Source organism: Petromyzon marinus, chromosome 17 (genome assembly GCF_048934315.1).
Source record: "Petromyzon marinus isolate PM22_M1 ecotype Great Lakes invasive population chromosome 17, UKy_Petmar_22M1.pri1.0, whole genome shotgun sequence".
Taxonomy (NCBI): Eukaryota; Metazoa; Chordata; class Hyperoartia; order Petromyzontiformes; family Petromyzontidae; genus Petromyzon; species Petromyzon marinus.
Window position 1 is genome coordinate 12,317,442 of NC_133683.1, and position 18,431 is coordinate 12,335,872.

General features: G+C 50.8%; 1 protein-coding gene across 3 annotated transcripts in view; it reads left to right on the top strand.

Annotated features, from left to right (window-relative positions):
- Positions 1–3,027: 3,027 nt before the first annotated feature.
- The window catches only part of LOC116943326 (spectrin beta chain, non-erythrocytic 1-like), a 153,101-nt gene continuing 137,697 nt past the window's right edge, over positions 3,028–18,431 (top strand). The window contains exons 1-2 of one of the 3 annotated variants that reach the window (XM_076067632.1): positions 3,028–3,261; positions 5,902–5,980. The gene's annotated coding sequence lies outside the window, so the exon portion shown is untranslated. Of the gene's footprint in view, positions 3,262–3,297; positions 5,981–18,431 lie in introns of those variants that run through there. The other 2 variants (XM_032956117.2, XM_076067631.1) reach the window with 2 other exon arrangements.

The following is an 18,431-nucleotide window of genomic DNA, read 5'->3' on the forward strand; positions in this document are numbered from 1 at the left end:
ACAACTTTAGACTATCATACATTTCTCCGTAACATATTTTAAGGAAACGTTGTTGGCGGAGAAGGGCCATTGCCCGAAACGTCGCCTCTTATCAATTTTCCTTCTGAGGCCACAGTGTTATCGAATAAGTGCCGTTCAAGTAAAACATAGCTTTCGGCAAAATTGATTTGGGTTGGGGGGTGGTGAAAAAATATCAAACCTCCTTAAAAAATATCTCTCGCTCAACAACAGTTAGTGGCCAGCTGACAGACAAGAGCCCGAGTGAACACATTCCCTGAGCGACGAAGATAAAATAATCAATCAAGCGGCATTTGTATACAACAAGATACAATCATCATCATCATCAGTCGTCATCCCATCGCAATCCATCCATCCCTGGCTGTGCATGGGGCTGTTGTTTTCATCGTCGCTTCATCTCGGCGCGCTAAACGCCCTGGACGGGTGTGTGTGTCTTGTGTGTCTGTGTGTGTGTCTGTGTGTGTGTCTGTGTGTGTGTCTGTGTGTGTTGTGTGTCTGTGTGTGTGTGTGTCTGTGTGTGTCTGTGTGTGTGTCTGTGTGTGTGTCTTGTGTGTCTGTGTGTGTGTCTGTGTGTGTGTCTGTGTGTGTGTGTCTGTGTGTGTTGTGTGTCTGTGTGTGTGTGTGTCTGTGTGTGTCTGTGTGTGTGTCTGTGTGTGTGTCTTGTGTGTCTGTGTGTGTGTCTGTGTGTGTGTCTGTGTGTGTGTGTCTGTGTGTGTTGTGTGTCTGTGTGTGTGTGTGTCTGTGTGTGTCTGTGTGGCTGTGTGTCTGTGTGGCTGTGTGTATGTGTGTGTTGTGTGTCTGTGTGTGTGTGTCTGTGTGTGTCTGTGTGTGTTGTGTGTCTGTGTATGTTGTGTGTCTGTGTGTGTTGTGTGTCTGTGTGGGGAGCGGTAGTGTAGCGGTTAGCGCGCTGCGCTATGAACCTGGCGACCCGGGTTCGATTCCCGCTCATCGGCCAACACCAGTGGCGATTATCTGAACCGGTCCCGGGCCTCCCCTAGGTCGACTCAGCCTCAAATGAGTACCTGGTGCGGTGTGTAAACATCGCGACTAGGGAGACAAAGGCGGTCGGGCGTGGTGCTGGCCACCCACCCCCTCGTGTACCGTTCCGGCCTTCATAGGTGCTCGCTAACAGCACTTGCCCCTACAGTCTGTTAAGGCTACACGGGGGATCTTTGTTATCTTTGTGGCAGTATGTACTGTACGCGTGCATGTTGAATTTCTTTCGCACCGTACGTAGCCAACCGTGCTCACCGGTGGTGCGGGCGAAGGACAACGAACTAAACACAACACGCAGTTCTAAAGAAATGAGTTTTACCATCTACATTTAAAGGTGACTTGTCAACCACTTAACTTTTCCCTAATAACCGCCATGATGATGATGATGATAACTTGTAACGCGTAGACGCTGCACAGCACCCGCCGACTCTCAGAGACAGAGAGAGAAGACGAGGCAGAGGCGCGTGGAGGAACCGCACGAAGTCAGCAGTCAGGCGGCGAAGCGGCGCCAACAATTGTTCGAGCTCTGCGGTCCTCGATATATGATGGCGTTATCGGCCGAGTCAATGTGTTTGCGTATCAGAAGAAAACCCAGAGCACCCGGAGAAAACCGATGCGTGCACTGGGGAGGGGGGAGGGGGAGAAACACTCGATCCCAAGCCATCACGTGGCACCTCCTCGACCGCCCACGAGAAATATCACAACAATTCGGGATGTTTTTATTTTTATTTTTAATCTTGACTTAAAGCTTTCGTGACTGCAGTAATTCATATTCTTTGGGTCTGTCGGTAAAGTCACGTAGATAGGTTCAGGGAGAGCCCAGAACCGGTTGTGTTGCGATCGAAACGTAGTTTTTGTTATTTTATTTGAACCTATCTACGTGACTTTACCGAAAGACCCAAAGAATATGTTTTATTGATTTACTTTAAGGCGCTTCCAGCCAATGAACAAGGAGTGATTACGGTACAAGTAAGTTCAGCGCCCGGAGAAACCCCACGCCACGCGCGCGAGGTGACAACGCTCCATCACCGTACAGATGGACACAGATGGCGATTGGCACAACGGCTGCACCGCCCTCTCCTGGCCAGCCAGGGTATGGCACCTCGAAGTCCTCGGGACGGCGGTTTCGCAACATTCCTGCGATCCACCAACCTTCGCCTAAGCGGTGCTGGATTACAGACCGCGTGCAGATAGCCACCACCACCACCCGGCCATGCCGTGGCCTGCGAATGTTCCCCGATCAATGTGTGGCGACTCTTGCAGAGTCTCTCAGTGCAGTTCCCTCGCATGCACTTCTCCACGACTCTTTCCGCACTTCCCAGCAGAGGAGTAGCCATTGGCGCACTGCCCTACGAGCCCGCCGGACCCGAGTTCGATACCCGATCAGAGTTCTTTACCAGTGGCGATCGACATCTGAACCGGTTGTGGGCCCTCGCTGAGGTCGACTCATCCGCGAATGTGTACAATGCCTGGTGCGGTGTCTACATATCAGCATTGGGGATACAAAGGCGGCCGGGCATGTGATGTACTGGTCGTACCACCTCTTAAAAACAGCATTTGCCCCAACAGTCTGTTAAGGCTATAAGGGGGATCCTTGCTTTGTGTGTACTGCTCTACTGTAAAAAAGCAAGTACTGGAGTAGAACTGCTTCTTGTGTTTAGTTTTCTGTCCTCCCCACGCACCTCCGATGAGCACGGTTGCCGACGTACGCTGCGAAAGAAGTCCAACGTGCATACAACACACACGCACACGCGCGCGCAGAGTCGGGGATTCGTATCTCGTTAAATATTTTTTTTTTCCCGGAAAACTTCCAAAACCAACAACAAAACTCCCCAAATCCCTGCGCCCACCAGCTGCGTTGGGATGGGTGGCCAGCGGAAGCCGCATCGCCGTGAGAGCCCCCGGCTGAAGTGAACCCCGGCATGCACAGTCCTGCGGGACCAGGCAGGAGTCTGCAGGGGTCGTAGCGCGACCCTCGCTCGCTCGATCATCACCACCACCACCGCTGCCGCCGCAAGCGCATCGCGTGGAAGGCGGAGCCTCAGCTCGGGCTCAGTGATACGGGAGGGGGCAGGAGGAGGAGGGAGAGAGATCGACACCACCACCACCACCAACACACGCACGCGTGCGGAGACGGAGAGGCGCATACGGGCTCGGACGGAGACTCACAGCAGCGGGAGCAGCAGCACGAGCGGGGGCGCGCAGCCTGAGAAGGACTGCCCTTGCCCGCCTTGGACAATCACCCCGGTAAACGCAGCACGCAACGCGCAGACTGCGAGGCGTATGAGAGCGAGAGGACCCGTCTCTCCGTGTGTGTGTCAGCGGCGCATGCATGGTGCCCGCGTGTGCCTAGCAGCAAGTCCGCGTGGTGTGTGATGCATTGCCAGGGCGTGTTGTCTCTGTTGGTGGGAGGTAGCGGTGATGGTGGCGTCGCGCGTGGGGTGCTGCTCCCTAGCAGCACTTGCCCCCAACAGTCTGCGCAGGCTATACGGGGGAGCTTTGTCTTTGTTCAGGTTAGTGTAGCGGTTAGCGCGCTGCGGTGACCCGAGTTCGAATCCCGTTCACGGTCAACGCCAGTGACGATTATTATCTGAACTGGTTCTGGGTCTCCCCGTAGGTCGACTCAGCCTCAAACGAGTACCCGGGCGTGGTGCTGGTCACCCACCCAGCCTTACCCACCTTCATAGGTGCTCGCTAATAGCAACTTGCCCCAACAGTCTGTTCACGCTATACGGGGGATCTTTGTCTTTGATGGCGGTGCTGTGGTTGGCGCACCGCGCTGCAAACCCGTTGCAACCCGAATTCGATTCCTCTTTTTTTTCGAACCGGTCGTGGGCCTCCCTTAGGTCGACTCAACCTTAAACGGGTATCCTTGGTGCGGTGTGCGGTGAACATCGGCGTTGGGCAGACGAACGAGGCGGCCGGGCGTGGCGCTGACCACGCCACCCCCTTGTGACGCGCCGCCCTTAAGAGGCGCACGCTCACAGCACTCGTTTTACGAGGGCTGAACGATTAATCGATTTAAAATCGAAATCGCTATTTGAAACAATGCGATTAGCAGATCGCAAAGGCTCAGATTTTTTGCGATTTGAAAAGTCCTGTTACTTTCTTATTGGAATTGTTATATAAATATATTATATTATAACTTCATTTATTTAACTTAACAATTGTTCTATGTTTGATTGTTCTATTTCAATTACAATTTTTCATAAAGACATGTTGGAAGCAATTCATATCTTTTAAGTTCTCATCCTTGCATGAGAATATATAGAGCAGTTCATACTTTGATGGTATCACGTGGTAATGCTCCATCACGTGGTTTTACATCTATTACGCAGTGAATATTGAACTGAAGCTTGACTTAAAAAAAATGCGATCGCAAATCAAATCGCAATGTCAGAAAAATCTCAATTAGAAATGTTCCCCAAATCGTTCAGCCCTACTTGTTACCATCCAACGGGCTACATGGTCTTTGCCTTCATTGCCATTATAGTTCAAGAACACACACCTGTGCGCATCTCCCCGTCGGGCGCGCGACATTGGTTGTTTATTTAGCCGTCTTGTGCGTGTGACCGGCAGTACATCGGAGTTGACCAGCCTGGAGTGTGTCAGCTTAATGTATTGCATAACGCACAGCGCAAGCTCCGCGGTCTGTGTGGGATAGAGGCATTGGATTGTAACGGAACATCGCTCGCGCGTGCGCGTGCATGCGTGCGGAGCGGTGGCGCAACGGTTAGCGCGCTGCGCTATGAACCCCCGCTCACCCGAGTTCGATTCTCGCACGCGGCCAACGCCATCGGCGACGATTATCCCAACCGGCCCCAGGCGTCCGCCTACGAGTACCCAGCGCCGTGTGAACAAGTATCAGGCGTGGGGAGACATCGGCGACTGGGCGTGGTGCTTGGCCACCCACTCTGTCGCGCGCCGTGCCGGCCTCCACAGGGTGCTCGCGAGCAGCACTTGCCCCGACCGTCTGTTCGATCCTATAGGGTGATCTTTATCTTTTGTGTGAGTCTGTCGGTATGGGGCCACCGCCCTGTGCGCATGTTGATGATGGCACACGTTGCGGCTCAGCCTCTGCGATACGCGGCGTGGAGCGGTGGTGTGTGATGACGAACTCCAGTTTGACACGTTAGGTGGAGGCTACTATGTATGGAACACAGGAGCGTGTGTGCGTCTGTGTGTGTCAATCACAGTGGGGAGCGGTGGTGTAGCGGTTAGCGCTACGCTGCGCTACGAATCTGGCGACCCGAGTTCGATTTCACGGCCAACTGCCGGTGACGATTATCTGTACCGGTCACGGGCCTCCCCCAGGTCGACTCAACCTCAAATGAGTACCCGGCGCGGTGTGTAAACATCGCCACTGGGAAGACAAAGGCGGCCGGGCGTGGTGTTGGCCACCCACTCCCTCGTGTTTCCGTGCCGGCCTTTGTAGGTGCTCGCTAACAGCACTTGCCCGAACAGTCTGTTAAGGCTATACGGGGGATCTTTGTCTTTGTCAATGACACCGCGTTACATTGGTGAACAGCGCAGCGTCTGTGTGTCTCAGATGAGCATGCCGGATTCTCCGGATTATAAGACGCACCCTCAACTTGATTTATCTATACTCAGTCGTGTTCGGGGGAACGAAAATGTGTCTGACGATCCAGATAATACGGAAATGCACGGCAAATTATAAAACGCAGCACGTATGGGATGAGTAATCCATGATACATCGCTTGCACCGTGATAGAGCACAGCACGTGTGTGTGATGGGCATACCATAATAGCCTACACGTGTACAGGGCACAGGATGTGTGATGATGTCGCATTGCGTTTACGTGCGTCGCATCATTCAATACACAGCAAAGATTTATAGGGTACGGCGTGTTTGTGTGTTGAATATAGGACATGACATGGTGCTGTGGATCGGGTGGCATGGGGCATACGAGAGCATAGCAACGTGTGATGATCATTGTGCAACACGGTACGTACATAGCATAGGGAATAGAACACAGCATGGGAGTGCAATACACAGCAGAGGATTTGTAACACAGGATATGTGTGCGCGATGAGCATAATGAAGGAGGTGAACCTTTCAAGGGCGTAGCCTCAGTACTGTTTAGCGCGACAGAGTTCCGTAAAGAAGGATAGGGCAACCAACAGCCTGTGCGTGATGGTGCAGTGGTTAGCGCACTGCCAATATCAGTGGTGAATATGAGAACCGGTCCAGGGACTCGCCAAGGTCGACTCAACCGTAAAATCGTACCCGGTGCGGTGTGTAGCACTGGGGAGACAAAGGTGGCCGTGTGTGATGCTGGCCTCCCCACGCTCATCCTCGTGTGCCGTGCCGGCCTTCATAGCACGTGCCCCCCAAACAGTTCGTGAGAGGCTATACGGGGTGGGGGTGTTGAGTATAACACATACTGTGATCAAGTTCACTTACACGGAAAAATCAATAGCAGCTTCGTGATAGGCTTTGTGCTGCTATACGAATGGCGTGAACACCCAAGGCTCGTTGTGACGTGCAGAGTGCACATGTAGCACAGAGGTGTAGGAGATCAGCCCCTGTGTACATTTCTGGGAAGCCTCAAAGTACTTTAGACGCGCATCTCAGCCTCTGCGTTTCAACATGTTCTGTTGTTGTACGTTTTGCTTGTTTACACGGGAAAGCCTCGCTGAGTCTCAGAACACTTTTTTTTCAAATTAGGTGTCCTGCCACGTGCTTTCTCAGCGACGATGGCTTGCGTGCGTTCCGCTCGAGTAATGTGCGGTGTAAGTTTTGTTGTTGTAATATTTGGCCAAACTGCGAATGACGTCGCGGCGATTTGTGACGTCCGCTGTGAAGCAAACGGACGCGTTGTTCGGGATATTTCATTTGCGGTTCATACCCCACCGTAGTAATAACCAGGGCGGCCGCTCGAATCCAACCGGTAACCTCTGCAACACGGCCCCACCGTAGTCCATAGCAGAGACAATATATCGGTGGCGAGCAGGGCCATCCAAGAGAGGGTGTGGGTCCCCAGGGCAAATCCCACCGTGTGCTCCCCACCCTCGACGTCTTCAAACCAAACCGAAGGCGTCCATCGAATTTCCTTTTAACTATCCCAAGAACGAGAATTGGAATGGGTGACACAAAGCTTTTTGCCATTGCAGCGCCAACGTTTTGGAACAACATTGTTTCAGAAAATTATTCTGAAGCAGAAGGTTAGTGCTGAATGCAGCCACATTTTTTGCAACGTGATTTGTAAATGTGTTCCTTAGCAATATGTCGATAGTTACATTTGAGCGTACAATTTTATTTTAATTTTAATGACTGTGTGTTGTCTGGGTGTTGTCGGGAACTGTATTTGCTGTTGTTTTACTGCCTTTTTCAAGCTTGGGAATTGATGATGCAATTTGAACGCACTTAATTTATTTTTTGAAGGGGCGTCACAGTGGTGAGATGTTATCTTCCTCGCCTGATATGCAGGAGGTCGGGGGTTTGATCCTGACGCAGGCAGCGGTATATTTGGAGTTTGTGTGTCTCTCTCCCCGTGGTCGCGTGGATTTTTTCTCTGGGTCCTCCGGTTTTTCCCTCTACATTTAGAATCAACAACGTGCGTTTTAGAGTATTTGGCCGCTATACATTTCCACGTGATAAGCCACTTCGTTGAGCTGTCATTTGTGATGGCCAGGTCGCTTCTGAAAAAGAGCTACATAGCTCAGTGGGCCTTACCTGGTAACAATAAAACAAATAGGTTATTAGTTTTAGTAAAATTGGACACGAAGGCAATGATCGTAAGCGCTATTCGCGAGCACATATGAAGACCAGCACGGCACACTAGGGGGTGGGTGGTCAGTACACACACACACGCACGTGTGTGAGTGACGGACCGTTATCAATCAGTGCTGTGCTCACTTTTCCAGTGTTTGGGCTTAGAGAGAGGTCACCCCTCCCCTTCCCCCACGGCCGATTAAGCACGAAAGAAGTTCAACGTAAGTACGTTAACCGCCAGTGTGCTACTCAGTGTCCGCAACGTGTCGATGCATCCGCTGCCTTTCTCTCTCACTTCCCATTTGGTCACTAAGCATCTCACGGCGAATCGTTCTTGTAAATCAGCCGACGGCTGAATGCTTCTTAAGCCGCGTAAACAAATACAATCAATCAAAAATAAAATCAATAAAGCAGGGGTGAGTGTGTGTGAACGAAGGGACGTTGTTTCCAGTTTTTGGCAACGGACACATTATGGCGAGATTATTGTTGCTATTAGCTAATACTTTAAAGCAATTATATTATTTGTAATTAAATGTGCATCAGCCTTGGGAAGGCTTTAATCCAGCGTCATGTTATAAATAATGATGATGGTGATGATGACAGCAATGATGTTGATACTGATACTCATGATACTGATGAGGCTGATGATGAAGATGTTGGCAGGACATCAGAGAGTCCGGTAGGAACGGGAGAGAAAAAAAACCCCACAAACAACCACGTGAAACGCAACAAAGAATTCAAGAAGGAACAAATCGCGCGCGTGTTTATTTATTTTTTTCAAATGATCACGGTTGCCTAGCACGGGGCCCCAAAGGCCGAGCAACCTCGAGCGGCCAGCAAACAACAGCCACCGATTGAAGTTGGAGTCAGCAAGAGATGAGCGTCGATGCGTTGCCATCGACCGTGGCCGAGAACTTCCCGAGACCCACGACGCCGTGGCGGGAGGGTCGGATACCGTGGTGGGGAGGAGGGGGCGTTGTGAGCCAGCCGTCGGTACTCCCATCACTGTGATTTAGCACGGTTAGCGGACGTGGTGGCGGGCGGCCATTCTACTCACCCCCCTCCACCGCCTCTTGAGAGCCCAGCACTTGGACCATTCATCGCCACCCCCCCCCCCCCCTCGGCCCGAGTGCTGCAGTTGCACCGCCTGCACACTCCACAGCTGCGAACATTCGTCCTTCACTATTAATCCTCGTTAAGCGTCGACTCTGCCCCCATCACGTCTCCGCGAGCGATTAGAAAAAAATGCCTGCTGCTTCGTGCAAAAAAAAAACAAGGCAACAGTGTGGTGCTTTCTGTGGATGAACACGGTCCTCGGAACAGCAATGGGGAATTTCCTCCGCCGGCTTCGGCGGGGCGAGGCGAGCGCCGTCGCGTTTGCTCATCCGGGCCGAGGGGACGTTGTGGAGTTGAGCCACGGCTGCGTGTGAGGCCCCCCACTGAGCTACGTAGATATTTTGTTCAGAAGCGAACCTGGCCACGCAAATGATAGCCCAACGAAGTGGCGTATCACGTGGACACTTACACCAGCCAAATACTCTGAACGCGTGACGTTGTTTCTAAACGTGGAGGGAAATAAACCCGAGGATCTCTCCACGCGACCACGTGGAGAGAGAGAGAAACATGCAAACTCGAAATATACAGCAGCAGCAGCAGCAGGCGTCAAGGGTCGGAATCGAACCCACGACCCCTCCTGTGTACCCAGGCGAGGTGGTCGACATCTCGCCGCCGTGGAGAGCGCGGCCGGCCAGGCTTTATTGGACATGGCCTCGCGTCCCAAATGCTTTTACAAGCCACCGCAAAGCAATCGGAGGGCAGAGGCACGAGCAGTCGTTCGCTTGTTGTCGTGGGGTTGCTGCCAACGCGCTTACACATCTGTCCTTGCTACGAAACTGTGCAAGCTGCAGGCCCAAGAATTGTGCTCCCAAAAGTCCGAGCAGTTTCAGTGAGCGTTTGTCTTCACGGGGACGCTGGAATCGTGCGTCGGACTGAAATGTTACTATGAAAGGGCAAAACATGCAGACATGCTCTGATAATTATATGCGCATTCTCTTTGAAACATATATTATCAACGCATATTTGTTTGCATGTTCACCGCAAAGTCCGTGTGGTCAATGCAGACTTGATTGGTTACAAAATGTATCTATTTGGTGTTTGAGCATTTCAACACCTGTTCTATTCTAGATTTGAAGCTTTCGTGACTGCAAGGATCCATACTCTTTGGTTCTATTCGGTAAAGTCACGTGGGTAAGATTCATGTTTTCATACTTTGATACTGGCAAAACAAATGTCCCACGGGTATTGAAAAGCCTTGTTGGTTGATGTGGAGTTGAGCCACCACGTTCGGACTGACACTTTTGCGGGGGAACACCTGCCTCGATATGAAGGAGGACATTTGCCAGAAATGTCACACTGTGATATCTAAATTGTTTTGCTTTGAAGGCCACAATGACATACACAAATGTATTGAGTGTTTTGTTATTATTACGTGTGCTTGTGCACCACTTACAATGCAGCACCACCACCACCAAATAATTTGACACAATCTAAGCAAATTCGTTTGAACGTCATTTTTTTTTTTATAAAGAAAACAAACACAACACTTGGACGTTTCCTGCCCACCGTGGCGATGCGCGGTGAAACAGCCTGCACGACCACCACTGCGCGTCAATGAGCCGTCCCCCCAGCAGCGTATTAACCATGGCTCACGACGACGACATCGAGGAGGAGGAGGGGGAGGGAGCAGGGAGATGTATCTGCCAGGGCACGGCGCTTTCTGCAAGCAAGACATTCTCGTCGCCTTCGCCCGAACATCTGGCAAACACCACTCACGCGGGCCGCGCCCCACGCCGCGAGCCGAACGGGTTGACGGCGAAAAATCGCCACAGGCCCAATGGCCTCAGCTGTCTGTCCTCGTGCCTGAGAACCCAGCGGGGTTGGGTTTTATGACCCCCCCTACCACCACCACCACCCTACGCCCCCCCCAAAGCGGCCGTGCTCACATGGTGGCGGTGGTGTCCAAACCGTCGCTTTCCCCCCCCACCACCACCACCACCAACCCCGTTCCCGAAATTGCGAAACATTTTTTTGAGTAGGGAGATTTGCGGAGAGGAGAGTGGCAGGGTGAGGAGGAGGAGGAGGAGGGGGTGGCGTGCTGCGTTGACACACACTGAGCCGTTTGTAGCAAAGTGTCGCAGAGTTGTCGTAATCTCCGGGCCGGCTGAAGCAATTGTCGCGTCTCCTCGACTGAGCTTGCCCTTGAACGGGATGGGACACGCCGACATGGAAGGGTGCTGCGGTCGTGGTTGTTAGCGGGGAGCGGCAGTGCAGCGGTAGGCGCGCTCACGGTCAACACCGGTCCTGGACCCTCCCCTAGGGTCGACTCAGCCTCAAATGAGCACCCGGTGCCGGTCACCCACCCACCTCCTTCGTGTGCCGTGCCGGGCCTTCATAGGCCCTAGCTGACAGCACTTGCCCCAACAGTCTGTTGAGGTTATAGGGGTGATATTTGTCATTGTGGGAACGTTGGCGGTGGTGGGGGGAGGGGGGTAACGGAACCTCCTCGACGCCCAAGGCTAGAAGGGAGTTTCACAGCAACATCTGCGCGGTGATCCACCAACCCTTGGTTGCTGCCCTCCGCAGTGCCGGATTGCAGGCCACTGCCGCTCAGCCATGACAAAAAAAAATGTCTTACCTAATTAAATTTATATTTTCTCATGATAATTTTTCTTCTTCTTCCATGATGATCTCCCAGCATGTGGAGGGAAACGATCGTGCCGGACAAGACGCAGTCCAGCCGGCGCTCATCGTGACAGAGCCACGCAGCAGAATCACAATAATTCTCAACATTATTTGGCGATGCTGCTGCGTTGGCGGTGGTGCACAAGCACAAATGATAACAACAACAACAGCTCAACACATTCGTCAATAACGCCGTGGCTTTCAAAGGAAATAAATATATTTAGAGGCGACGTTTTGGGAAACGGCTTTTCGATATTGGGCATTCATTTTGTCAATGAATGGTTTCCTGGCTTGCGTGAGGAGTTCGGATTGTGCTCTGGGATGTCACTTAGTGGACTGATTGCTCTTGCTGGTGTCAGGAGCTTAGAGCCAGACCTTTGTACCATAAACAATTTTCTGTACCTCTGTTGTGATAACTTTGTTGCTTATACCTTTGGTTTTTATGCCACTTCTTGATCTGTTTACTAACTTGTATCTTCTGAGGCTTTTCATTGATTCCAAGTCATTATTGTACATTTTTTTATTTTACCAGGTAAGGCCCATTCAGCTATATAGCTCTGTTTTTCAGAAGCGACCTGGTTATCACAGATGATTGCTCAACGAAGTGGCTTATCACATTGACATTTATAGCAACAGCCAAATGCTCTAAACGCAGGTTTCTAAATGTGGAGGGAAAAACCGGAGGACCCTGAGAAAAATCCGCGTGACCGTGGGGAGAACATGCAAACTCCAAATATACAATAGGCATAAGGGTCGGAATCGAAACCACGACCTCCTGAACACCAGGCAAGGTAGTCAACACCTCGCTACCGTGGCGCTCCACGAATGACGCGATTTAAAACTGAAATAATGATACAGCAAAAAAAAAAATCGGTCATTATTTACTTCCTTATAAACGTTTGCCGAATGTAAAAAGTTAAGTTTTTACTCGTCGTGGGTTCGATTCCATTTTCACCGCCTCGCAAACCCAAGACGCTTTACGGGGGGGGGGGAGACGCATGATTCACGGCGCCTCCAGCTGTCCTCTGCGTGAACAGAGCGCGTCTATTTCCACCCCTTGTCGCCGCGGAGGATTTATCGCCACCAAGAAGCAGGAGGCTCGATCGTTGGGGAAGGGGTGCCCGGCTTGCACGCGAATTATCCCCCCCCCCCCTCCCCCCAGTTGTTACCGGATATCGCACGCATTGCGGTAATGAAATACTCCACTTGAGTGAATTTACAAAAACAAAAAAATAACATAAAAATTGGAAACAAACCGTTCGACGCTGTGCACGGGGCGTCGAGGGGGCCTCCTGCAGAGGAAGCGGAGAAGAAAATAAGGCGATTTGGCGATGATGCTTCTGCTGGCAATATTATGTACGTTGAACTTCTTTCGCACCGTACGTTAGCCAACCGTTCTAATCGGAGGTGCGGGTTAAGGACAACCGACTAAACACAAAAAAAACACAGTTCTAAAGAGATTAGTTTAGCAGTCAATCGAGACGATGCTTTAAAAGTGCATAGCTCCAGTGGCTTCCGAATATCGGAAGGAAGAGCGTTCCAGACGGCCGCAAGAAGCGCAACTGAAAGCGCGCGATGCGGTGTTGGACAAATAACAACAATACACAAACGTAGCACGCTCCATCAAAGACGCTGTGGCCTGAAAATGACAACGAAATCATAGACGACGTTTCGGGTAATGGTCCTTTTTCATAGGACGAGTTTTTATTTTATTTCAGGTAATACAGAAAATAGGTTGCTGACACATCCGTAGGCGTTCAGATGTAAGCGTGGACAGAATCAGAATCTCTATTAATACCGGTGACCAGTTTAAAAGTGCAGTGCACTAACCATTGCAACCATCGCTCATCCCTCAATACTGTAATGTCATTAGTGAAATACGTGTATTCATGTCTTCGGTTGTAGCATTAAGAAGTAATGCAAATAATAATATTGTTTAGGATTGTGCGCGTATGTGTATGTGTGTTTATTCATATGGTGTTCACTGACGCATGAGGTGCTAAGTTAAAATATGAAATAAATAAAAACTTCTTAAAATATTTCTGGGTGTTCAGCAAAGAGATGGAGTTCATCTTCACCTTAACCGGAGCGTGTCGGTGACGACCTATGAACACCTCGTGGTACGCGCGTGCCGTGTGGTTCCGTGCGTATCATGTGGTACCACGCGTGCCATGCGGTACGCATGTACCTTGTGGTTACCTTGTGGTGCGCGCGTACGTTGTGGTACGCACGTACCGTTCGGCACGTGCGTTGCGCCCACGTGTGAGATGCTGCGAGGTCTTCCATCGCGGGCTTTAGTCACGGGCTTAGTCAAAGCTTACACGGGAAAGAAACAAAATCAAAGCGAATCCATTCACAGGGGGTCTGTGGGCGTTCTTAATGAACGGATGAGCTGTCCGTGTCCCCGCTGTCAGAGCGCCGCGTGTTTTCGCCGTTTTGCGCGCTGTGCGCAGCTGTGCAAGTAATAGCTGCTGCGGATTACATTAGCGTCCCAGCTGCTATAAATGTTGATTTATTAAATCCTGAAATAGTGTTTCGCCGTTACATCTAATTCCCACCGCGTCGTTAAAAAGAAAAAAAAGCCCGCTGAATGAAAACGAAACTGTGTGGAATAAAAAAAAAATATCCCAAAATGAATTCGCGATGAAGTCATACGTCACACCTCGATATTGAAGAGGCGAATGCCGCAGTTTGTTGGACTGAGCTTCATCCTGGGAGATCGTACGATGAAAAGTCAAACGGAATTATATATATAAAAATATCTAAAGTTCCGACGTTGGTTATTAAAACCTGAAAGAAATGTTTGTATACATTTCGCACCGGCGTAGAGTCATTCGAACTCGTTGAAAAATGAATGCGGCCACATGAAACAGAACCGCCGCGCGCGTCACCGAAGTTTAAATTTGGTTTCTCTGCATAATGACGGCCTGTGGATTTTGCTGTGATTCACATTTTCATCGTGGCAATGTCATCATTTTATTTGGCCACCATGTATGCTTGTGTTCCTGCCTGCGTTACACAGTGGCACATGGTTACGTGTGAGCCGGCTATACGGTAAGTCCTCGCTTAACACGTGCCAACGCGTCGCGTTTTCGCGAGAACACGTTACCACGGGGAAAGCGCACCGCTGTAACGCGGCTTCTGAGCGGTTGACGACGAACTACTTTCTTGAACTGCGTGACTGGGCGGTGTGGGAATTCTGGGTATACGGTACGCGGAAGGTTACGGTACGCGGCGGCGTACCCACATCTCGGTTCTCTGTGCCGCCACGGGATGACCGCGGGCTGATTTGAAAGTGCCAAATGTGATTCAGTGAACAGTAATTGCCATGCTATCTCGTGTACTGTGCAAATGAAACTAAACCATCCCCATCCTACCAGGCAAAACCCATCTAGGTATTAACTTGTTTGTCAAAGCGACCTGGCTACCGCAAACGATAGCTCAACACAGTGGCTTATCATTTCGACAATTGCAGCAGCAAAATTACCTAAATAGTCCTAAATTATATTCTTGGCGGTTTTTAAAAATAAAAAACGCCACTTTTTTTCAAATTTCCTTGCTGTGGTTTTCACACCTGATGATGATTGCTTGTGTTGCAGTCGAAACGTCGTGAGAATTGTATTGTTTTATATTTTTATTATTTTATTGTTTCCCTTCTACGTGACTTTACCGAAAGAACCAAGAATATGAATCCCTGCAGTCACGAAAGCTTTAAATCAAAATTGAGTCCTAAATTGTGGTGACGCCCAGGTGCTTCTGTGTGACACGTCTGGTCAGCGTGGAGGAGGAGACCGAAATTCCTTCCATAGTTTGCTCTGGTGGAGGCTCTTCCATCAGCGGTGGCCTAAGCGAGCGGCTGCAGGGCTGCACCTTTATCTTTTCTTACGAAGCTTCATCCTTGCACCGGACTGCTCATGCGCTTGTTTTCTTTTTGTGCGCGTGCATGCATGTAAACTATTTGTATTTTGGTTTAACACGTAGGCTTTCGCGACCAATATTATTCATAATAAAGGTTTTTTGGGTTAGATCGCGTTTATTTATAAATGTGTCGTAACCCTCCACCACCCGACATGGCCAATCAGCAAAAAAAGTGTCACGTTGACAAAAGACAATTAGTTCACTACTTTAGCCCACCGGTGTGTTGAAGAGTGAATCCACAACATTTACAGTTTGAGTACGACGTTTCGCTGGTAAATACATCCAGCATCATCGGGCAATGTGGATTCACTCTTCAACACACCGGTGGGCTAAAGTAGTGAATTGTCTTTTGTCAACGTGACACTTTTTTGCTGATTGGCCGTGTCGGGTGGTGGAGGGCTAAAGTAGTGAATTGTCTTTTGTCAACGTGACACTTTTTTTGCTGATTGGCCGTGTCGGGTGGTGGAGGGCTAAACTAGTGAATTGTCTTTTGTCAACGTGACACTTTTTTTGCTGATTGGCCGTGTCGGGTGGTGGAGGGTTACGACACATTTATAAATAAACGCGATCTAACCCAAAAACCTTTATTATGAATATTTGTATTTTACCGGGTAAGGACCCCTGATCTATGTGGCTATTTTTCAGAAGCGACCCGGCCGCAAATGATGGCTCAGCGAGGTGGCTTATCATCACGTGGAAATGTATAGCTTCCAAATACTCGCGCGATGGTGATTCTAAATGTAGAGAGAAAAACCGAAGGACCCGCAGAACAATCCACACGACCACGGGGAGAACATGCAAACTCCAAATATGGAGCAGGCGCCAGGATCAGCATTGAACCCGCGACCTCCTGTCTACCAGGCGAGGCAGTTAACATATCACCACTGCATCCTCCTTTAAGAAACACAAAATCGGTGAACGTGCCGACGTTGGGGCCATGTCGGCATGCGGTGGGCACGCAGCGCCCTGAGAACGATTGTCGAATGGTGCTTTCTACATTTAAATTATCGTCATTATTTATTTTATCACGCGGATGGGCATGTGTTGGGAAAACGTCGTGGGCCCAAATGTTCCATCACTGCCGGGAACACGGCGAGAGCCCCGACTGCGGCTGGACGCTGCACGGGGGGGGGGGAGGGGGGGAGGGACGTCGCTACCACACGTGTCGCGGCTTGCGCTTTTCCCTCTCGCTCGCGACCGACCCCGCAACCTTTATTGTATTTATTTTGTTTTATTTATTTTTAATTTGACAAGAGCCCGGTAAAAAGCACGGAGCGTAACAAGGGAAGTGGGTGGCGAGTGGTGGGACAGAGATATCCGTGGGCCGAAGCCTGACCTCGGTTGTGGTGCCGGATGAAGCTAGTGCGGGGCCTGATAGCATACGTTATAAAGGGTGCCATAAATATAAAAAAAACACGTAAAGATTAAAACACAAATTTTTTACTTGCATAATAAAGTAATTGTATTTTTTCATTTGCTATACAGCCGGATAATACGACAAATCGCTAACTTTAAACATCCCAGTCGTTCATAAAAGTTGAAGGCGGTATAGTACTATAGTAATAGAGCAAGTGCAGAATCACTGAACCGGAATTTATATCTCGAAAGCATTTAGCGCGGGGCCCTTGGAAGTGCGGGGCCCATAGCCACATATGTAGTAGCTACTACGTACATATGTAGATACTCTTGCTGCTAGGATAATTATCCGGCACTGCCTCGGTGCTCCTGGGTTCAGGGCAAGGAGAAGAAGGTTTGGGGCCCACTTGGCCCACTCGAGTAGGTGACTCCGAGCGGGAACGTGAAATTGTTTTGTATATGGGGAAGTGAAGAGAAGGGAAGAGGAATGAAAGCAAAAGGGAAAATTGGGGTGGCGGAGGAGAGGAGGAGGGTGGGTGGGGTGGGGGCGGGGGATCGGCTTGCAACCTTCACGAGTACATTTATCAGCGGCTTGAACGTTTTTCTTCTCCGTATTTCGTTTTCTCCGACGCAGCCCTCGCCTTGCGGCGGCGTCCGTGACCGTGGCGGGGAATCGGTAATGCGGTTTCGGATGGAGTGCTCCGCTCTCCCGGGGACCGGCTGGTGCCATTTGCGGATTAGGCATCGAGATCTTCCCACCCCCCTCCCCCCCATGGGACCGGGCTAATGGCCGGAAATGATCCACACACATCCACGTCCACGAAAGCAAAGACAAAGATCCCCCCTATGGGATTCAACAGAATATTGGGGCAAGTGCTGTTAGCGAGCAGCACCTATGAAGGCCGGCACGGCACTAGAAGAGGGTGGGTGGCTAACACCACGCCCGGGCCGCCTTTGTATCCCCAGTGGCGATGTTTACACACCACACCATGACCGGTTCGGATAATCGTCACCGGTGTTGGACCGTGAGCGGGAATTGAACTCGGGTCGCCGGGTTCGTAGCGCGGCGCGCTGACCCGCTGCACCACCCACGTCCACCACACCACCCACGTCCACCACCACACCACCCACGTCCACCACCACACCACCCACGTCCACCACCCACGTCCACCACCACCCGCAGTCACTCACCCCTCTCCTCCCCGCCCCATTTATTCTCAAGCGAAGTGATGTCCGCTTGCCACAGGAGCCCCGCAGTGATGTAATTGCTACAGTATTCCGTTAGATTTCACTTCTCGTGATCAGTGAGGGGGGTTATTCCCCCCGGTATGTGAGCAGGACGCGAGGGCCTCCCCTAGATCGACTCAGCCTCAAATGAGTACCTGGTGCGGTTGTGTAAACATCGGCACCGTGGAGACAAATGCTGCCCGGCGTGGTGCTGAACCACGCCACCAGCTGACGTGCCGTTTCCAGCCCCACGAGCACTTGACCCAACAGTCTATGTGGGCTATGTGGGGGATCTTTGTCTTTGTGTGCATTCCTGACCATGTACGCCATTGTACCGAGGACTCTGGAACCTGAGCCGGCTCTCTTCTAGGTTGATTCAGCATGAAATGTAAACTATTGGTAACAGTTTTGTTTCAGCCGGTGGCGAGAACTGAAGAGA